Raw genomic sequence first — 7,277 nt, 5'->3', positions numbered from 1 at the left:
ACCAACTATATAAAGTCCCAATGTTAAATATCTGAGCACTAAGGGATCTGCTCAATAACTACTCTATGGACAGGCATCAGGAAACACAGATCTTTTATTTGGTCTACTCGCTCCACACTCCAAACATTGACTGCCCAGTCAGGGCAGTTCCAAACCAGTTCACCCTATATCCCAGGTCACTAGACCCATCCCTCTAATAGGACAATGCCCCAACACACCATTCACAAATTCCTCTTGGGCGAATTCACTTCATTGTAAAGTGTCTTTGTATACCAGTTCACCCTCTGAGGGCCCAAATGTTTGCCTAGCTACAGTTTTAAAAAAATAAAATATAGAAGCCATCTTCAGAAAATACTGAAATAAAGAAAAAAAATCTAAATAAAGATTAAAAGAAGGAAGGTGTCCATAATGTTTATTTATTAGTGCCACAAGTAGTCTTACATTAACACTGCAATAAGTTACTGTAAAAGTTCCCTAGTCGCCACACTCCAGCGTCTGTTCGGGTTCACTGAGGGAGAACTTAACATGGCCAATGCAGACAACCAGCTCTAATGTATTCCCTGTAGTAGAAAGTGCGCGCTGTCCATGCATCATCTGCTATTGTAGCACATGGGTGTTTGTTGCTGCAACTTAATTCCTGACACCACACTCTCAAGTGGGGCACTGTGAGATTTTATATTGTTCTCCAGTAAATTTCTCTTTAAATTGATTGAAAGCACAGTTTTCCCTACTTTTGATCCCTTATTTATGCCAATGTTTAGGATGGCTGGAACTTACCTGATTGACTCCCACTGCAAAGTGTGTTTATTGCTTGCGATTTTGCTGTTTGCTAGGTTCTGTGGGAAGGTAACCCCTGTGAATGGCAGGACTTTACTGCCATGTATATACCTCGGCCATGCAGATTACACTCAATTTTAATGCAGGCTTCAGGACTTCAATGCCAGGGTGGAAAGTGAGTCCTGAGTCTATAATTGCCAGCAATGGGACCATCTCAGCAACTTCACTGCAGGTGGCAGTCCCACCTTCCAATCAAGAAAGGTGGGCAGTCTGCCGATGTTACCAACTCTATCAGAGGAAGCCATGGGCAATCCCATTGGGAAAAATGGAAATCGCTAAGATAGCTAGGGCTGCCTCCAGGCAAGCAAATTAAAAAGAAATTTCATTTTAACTTGTTGTCTTCAGGGGAATCATTGAGGGCTGCAAAAGTCTAAACTGCGCCCCCCCCTCCCCTTTTTCAGGCCACCCTTTGTGCCTTAAAGCCTCTAGCTTTAACATGCTCCCCATGTTGTCTCAGGGAGGTCGCTTCTCAGCCTTTTGGCTAAGATCAAGTGTAGTATCTGTTCTTATCAACTTAACACCTGACACGTCCCTTATCTGGGGACCATATATTAAATTGATTTTTGGAGCAGGGAAATGGAATAGTCTTTCAGGGAGGTCACCTCCATTAAGCTGACGGCCTTCCCTACTTCCAGGGACCCACGCCACCACTGCCAAAATGTTGGTGGCTCCATAAAGGGACACTGAATAGGATCTATAAGTACACAAAATCAACTGGTTGGCTCCTTGGAACAGAAGCCGATCCACTTCTCAGCCTGTTGCTGCCAAATCTCCCCAGTGGCAGGACTGCATTGAGGAATTGTCCCAAAGGCTCCCAGCCTCCAGTGAAATAAAAGCAAAACACTGTGGATACCAGAGATCTGAAATAAAAACAGAAAGTGTTGGAAAACATCAGCAGCTCTGGCAGCATCTGTGGAGACAGAAACAAAATTAACATTCAAAGGCCAACATGTCTTCTTCAGAATTGAAGAGAGGTAGGGAGGTGATTGCTTTTCTTCTGTTAAAAAAGGATAAAGGGGCAGGGGGAGCAAAAGAGAAGTTCAGGGACAGGTTAGTAGGTGGGGGAGATTAAATACCAGAGATTCTCATGGACAAGGGAATTAAGGGTTATGGGGAGAAAGCGGGAAAGTGGAACTGATCCACTTCAGATCAGCCATGATCTTATTGAATGGCGGGGCAGGCTCGAAGGGCTAGATGGCCTACTCCTGCTCCTATTTCTTATGTTCTTATGTTATGTTATGGAACACATGGCAAAGAGGGTGGTAATGACTGTAATGAAGACACAAAGCATTGGCCAGAGTAAGAGTTAATAGCAGGATAAAGGTCAGCACTTGCTGAAAGCAAAAGCATGACAGCTTGTGGCAGATTTGCAGATGAAGTATCAAAATGGAGATCAAATCTCATGGTCTGATGCTTTTGAAGTTCTGCTATTAACACATTCTGCTACATTGCTTTCAGACACCGCTGACCTTGATTCTGTTATTAACACCTGCTCTGGACCAATACCTGTGATGTGGAGATGCCGGCGTTGGACTGGGGTAAACACAGTAAAAAGTCTGACAACACCAGGTTTAAGTCCAACTGATTTATTTGATAGTAAACTCACAAGCTTTCGAGGTTAAGCTCTTCTTCACCTGAAGCAGGATCTTCTGGTCCACCAAATGGAAATCCCCATGGCATGTTTCTTGGAGGCGGGATGGGCAAGCCACGCAAAACACCGTAGACATTGGTGGGACCAGAAGATCCTGCCGGCACCCAATGACAAGTTGCCCCTGCTGCCAGAAAGCAGTTCCCAGTGGGAGGAGGGGTGAAGAGGGTGGAAAATCCCAGCCTGTGTCTTTTTACCATCATTACTACTCCCTTTGCCTTGTGTTCCATGACACTTTTGTCATTTAATCTCCCCTGCCTACACCGACCTTCTCTTTTGCTCCAGATTAAAACAGATTCAAACCCGTCAACATTCTCCCTCTCTTCAGTTCTGAAGAGGAGTCATGTTGGACTGGAAATGCTAACTCTGTTTCTCTCTCCACAGATGCTGCCAGAGCTGCGGAGGTCGTCCAGCATTTTCTATTTTTATCTCTGCGTCCATTCCCAGCACTGAGGAAAGGTGAAATTGTGAATCATTGGTTTTCTTCTCAAAAGTTGGATTTGGTGGCACAATGGTTAGCACTGCTGCCTCACAGCTCCAGGGACCCAGGTTCAATTTCTGGCTTGTCTGTGTGGAGTTAGCACATTTTCTCCATGTCTGCGTGGGTTTCCTCCAGGTGCTCCAGTTTCCTTCCACACTCCAAAGATGAGTGGGTTAGGTTGATTGGCCATGCCAAAATGTTCCTTAGTGTTCTGGGATGTGAATGCTAAAGGGATTAGCAGGGTAAATATGTGAGATTTTAGTGATAGGGGCTGGGTGTGATTGTTGCAGACTCGATGGGCTGAATGGCCTCCTTCTGCACTGTAGGGATTCTATGATTTCTATGATTTCAAACGTTGATCGTCTCCTGTTAACAAGGAAACAGTCAGATTCATCGAACGTAACACCAGTTCTGGCAGGGTGCAAAAAGCAGTAACAAGGAGAACATCAGTGGTGGTGAGTTGCAGATGATTTCGGTGGTCCAGGTCAGCACACAGGCTGACCAGATGTTGCTCCTCCACTTACCACCTGCCACTGACGTGAGTCTGAAGCATTCACATGTTTCTGATGAACCTGTTTGACCGCATTATGAGCTTGACGATCAAGTCCTGTGGTGGGACATGAATCTGGAGTGCCTGACTCAGAGGCAGAGACATTACTGATTGTACCGCATAACCTCAGTGTGATAAGTACTGAAATGTTATACTGATCAGGAAAGGTTAAAGATCTTGGAGCACTGTAGAGCAGGCTGAGAGATGATCACAGAAAGACCTTTAAGGCAATGGTAAGACTTTGACCAGGTGGAGAAGATGTTTCCATATGTACCTGAAGGAGCAAGGAAGAGAAGATAGTGGTTGGAGATCATCGGCCTGAATCATTAACTGTCTTTCACTCTCCACAGATGCTTCCTGGCCTGCTGAATATTTCCTGCATTTTCTGTTTTTATTACAGAAGATTGCAATGAAAGGATTAGATTAAATGTGATGGGTGGGGTCTTGGGTGGAATGTAAAGACTAGCATGGACTGAATGGTCTGTATCTGCGCTGTGCATTCCAACTTATTCGCGGTAATAATGGCTTTGTGTGTTTTAAATCAAAAAATGTAAAGTTAAAATAGATTTTAAGAAGAGCTTCTTTAGTGAGACAATGGTAAAAGCTTGGAATAATAAATCTGCTATATTGGATAAGGAAGTCAAAAAAGGCTCACCCAAAGGACAATTGAATTCTATAAAGAATGAACCTCATTGGGCCGAATGGCATTTTCTCAGGCTTAACTGTCTTGTACATCTGTGTTAATTTGAGCTAAAGAAGTTAGGCATTTGGTTTAAGTGTTACATTTGTCAGTCAAGTAAGTGTTTTGTTAAATACCAAGTTGTGTCCCATCATACATTTGATACAATCAACTTTGCAGTTTAATTATAAAATTACATTCTGCTTCCACTAATATGTGTTTCCAAAGGAGGGAACACACAAAAATCTCGAAACACATTTGGCCAGAATTCTCCAGTCTCGCATAACTCCGAGAATGGAGAACTTGGTGCTCAGCCAAATCTCCATTCACAGCAGCAGGACTGGATAATCCCAGCCACAGGTAAGTCTTGCCACTGTCTAAACTGTTGCTACTACACACTAAAATTAAAACCCTTACACTCTTTGAAGTGGCGGAGCAGACTCAATGGGCCGAATGGTCTACTTTTGCTCCTAAGTCTCATGGTCTAAGTCATGTAACCATTCTTCTTTTCCTGAGAACTGGTCTGATAAATGCATCTCTAAAATTTATAAGGAAATCCAGTGACCACACTGACAAAGCTCAAATACTCTTCACTGAAACAAGAGTAAGAAATATATTTTGTAATAACAAAGAGCAGAGAAGAAGGAGCCCAGTTGACATTGTTTGATATTAAAAAGGATTAATTTTATTTAAATGGCAGGAAAGCTCCAAGCTGAGGTTTACTCTTCTTGCTCCATGTGGGAGATCAGGAGGGAGTGCAGTGAAGGTTTACCAGGCTGATTCCTGGGATGTCAGGATTGTCACATCAGGTGAGACTAAATCAGTTGAGATTATATTCACTGGAGTTTAGAAGAATGTGAGAAGATCTCATAGAAACTTATAAAATTCTAACAGGATTAGACAGAGTAGATACAGAAAGAATGTTCCTGATGGCGGGAGAGTCCAGAACTAGGGGTCGTAGTTTGAGGATAAAGGATAAACCTTTTGGCACTGAGGTGAGGAGAAATTTCTTCACCCAGAGGGTGGTTAGTGTGTGGAATGCACTACCACAAAAAGTAGTTGAGGCCAAAATATTGTGTAATTTCAAGAAGAAATTCCATATAGCACTTGGGGCTGAAGGGATTAAAGGATGTGGAGGAAGACGGATAAGGATATTGAATTTGATGATCAGCCATGATCAAAATGAATGATGTAGCAGACTCAAAGGGTCGAACAGCCTATCCCTGTTTCTATTTTCAATGTTTTAAAACTGCAAATACTAACATCACCCACTATGACACAGGAAATCTTTAATTTCGTCTGGTCGGAAGATCTGAGAAGAAGTGAATTTGTGAAGTTCAGAGAAGTTTCATCAGATTGATTCCAGGGTTGAAAGCGCTGTCATACGAGGATCAGTTGAATAGTCTGGGCTTGTACTCGCTGGAGTTCAGAAGAATAAGCGGGGGAGGGGTCTTCTGATCGAGGTATATAAGATGCTAAAGGGGATTAGTGAGATGGATACTGAACAGATATTCCCCCTTGTGGGACAATCTTGAACAAGAGGTCACAGATAAAGGGTGGGATTCTCTGGCCACGCTCTGGCTCGCCCCAAAACTGGAGAATCCTGCCCAAAGTCAATGTGTGCCCCCCACCCCCCGCTGCCTACTATAATTCCCATGACAGGCGGGATGGGAGAATTCCCCGCACAGAGTGGGAGGAGGTAGGTTCAAAACTGAGATGAGGAGAGACTACTTCTCTCAGAGGGTTGTGAATCTGTGGAACTCACTGCCCAAGAGTGCAGTGGAGGCAGAATCAACCAACAGCAAGAGATCGATATGTTTGTAATGAAAAGCAGGATAAAGAGCTACTCCTGCTCTGAATTCCTATGTCTGTAAAGGGTAAACCCATCTAATGATAAGTGTAGAATTCATTTATCAGGCAATGTGCCCATGTGATATTAAAAAGTTAGCAGAGTTGGACCAACTTTCTGGCTTTTATATTGTCCTTTATCTACAGCCACCAATCAGCAGATTTAATGCCCACTTGAATGGTTCTGACCACAAACAAGTTCTCTAGCAATTTCTCTAAAGCTAAGCATGAGGGAGCTCTTGGGCTGCCTCGTGATGATATCTCAGAGGGGACGGTGGGGAGATTCTCCCTTCGCCCCTCACCACAGGAAGGTAGGATTAGGATATTGAGTTTGATGATCAGCAATAATCATAATGAATAGTGGAGCAGGCTTGAAGGGCTGAATGGCCTATTCCTGCTTCTATTTGCTATGTATGTATGTTTCTATGTATGTTTCCACCACCTTTTAAGAATGAAACTTTGACTTAGATCTTCCAGTGCCCAGATTATTGGAGACCGGACGGGTGACTGCGGATATGCAGAGGTCCCGATGTGCGGACCTCCATGGGAATTGTCCAGGAAGTTTCAACTTCTAATGGATAATTTCCCTGCTCTCCAGAACCCTTTGTGAATGTTAGAATCAGAGACTTTGAACAGACGTGCTGTACTTACTGCAATAGTCACCCCTGGGTAACTACACAACTCTACTGTGCATTCACTCTCATTGATCCCCCAAATACCACCCCAATTACCCCCCCCATCAGACTCTGCTACCTCTGATGCCTTGACTACTACCCTGACTCGACACAACTACCCCTTCAACCTGACCACCCCTACAATCCAACAACCCCTCGCGCAGCTACCCGTCTCCAGATCTGACCATCTCCCTCATCACCAGCCACCACCCCTCCACTTCACGCCCTAGCTAGACCTCAATCTGATTACCCCTCCAAATGCAACCCATTCACCACCCTACGCACCGGCCCCCCCCACCTACTTTTCCATCCCAACCATCCACCAACATTCAGGCTGGGCCTTTCAATGTATCATATGACAGCCAGTGCCAGAAAAAGTGCTCTGTCTTCTCTTGACTTTACTGCAATCCAGGGGCATTCCCCGAGGGATGCTGTGCTCTACGTTTCCGGGGAAACTGGACTCAGAAGACCCAGAGACGAACGTGGAGCAGTGCCGAGGAGGGGCAAAGTTCGAGAGATGGGCAATCTGATGATGATTGCCTCTCCCTGGAAAATCAATA

General features: G+C 44.3%; 1 pseudogene; it reads left to right on the top strand.

Annotated features, from left to right (window-relative positions):
- The first annotated feature begins 1,298 nt into the window (after window positions 1-1,298).
- On the top strand, window positions 1,299-1,467 carry LOC145358468 (U2 spliceosomal RNA; annotated as a pseudogene).
- Window positions 1,468-7,277: the final 5,810 nt, after the last annotated feature.

The sequence above is a fragment of the Carcharhinus amblyrhynchos genome, chromosome 25 (genome assembly GCF_965287045.1).
Source record: "Carcharhinus amblyrhynchos chromosome 25, sCarAmb.v2.hapA, whole genome shotgun sequence".
In the NCBI taxonomy this organism is placed as follows: domain Eukaryota; kingdom Metazoa; phylum Chordata; class Chondrichthyes; order Carcharhiniformes; family Carcharhinidae; genus Carcharhinus; species Carcharhinus amblyrhynchos.
This window is presented reverse-complemented; position numbering and strand designations above follow the sequence as displayed.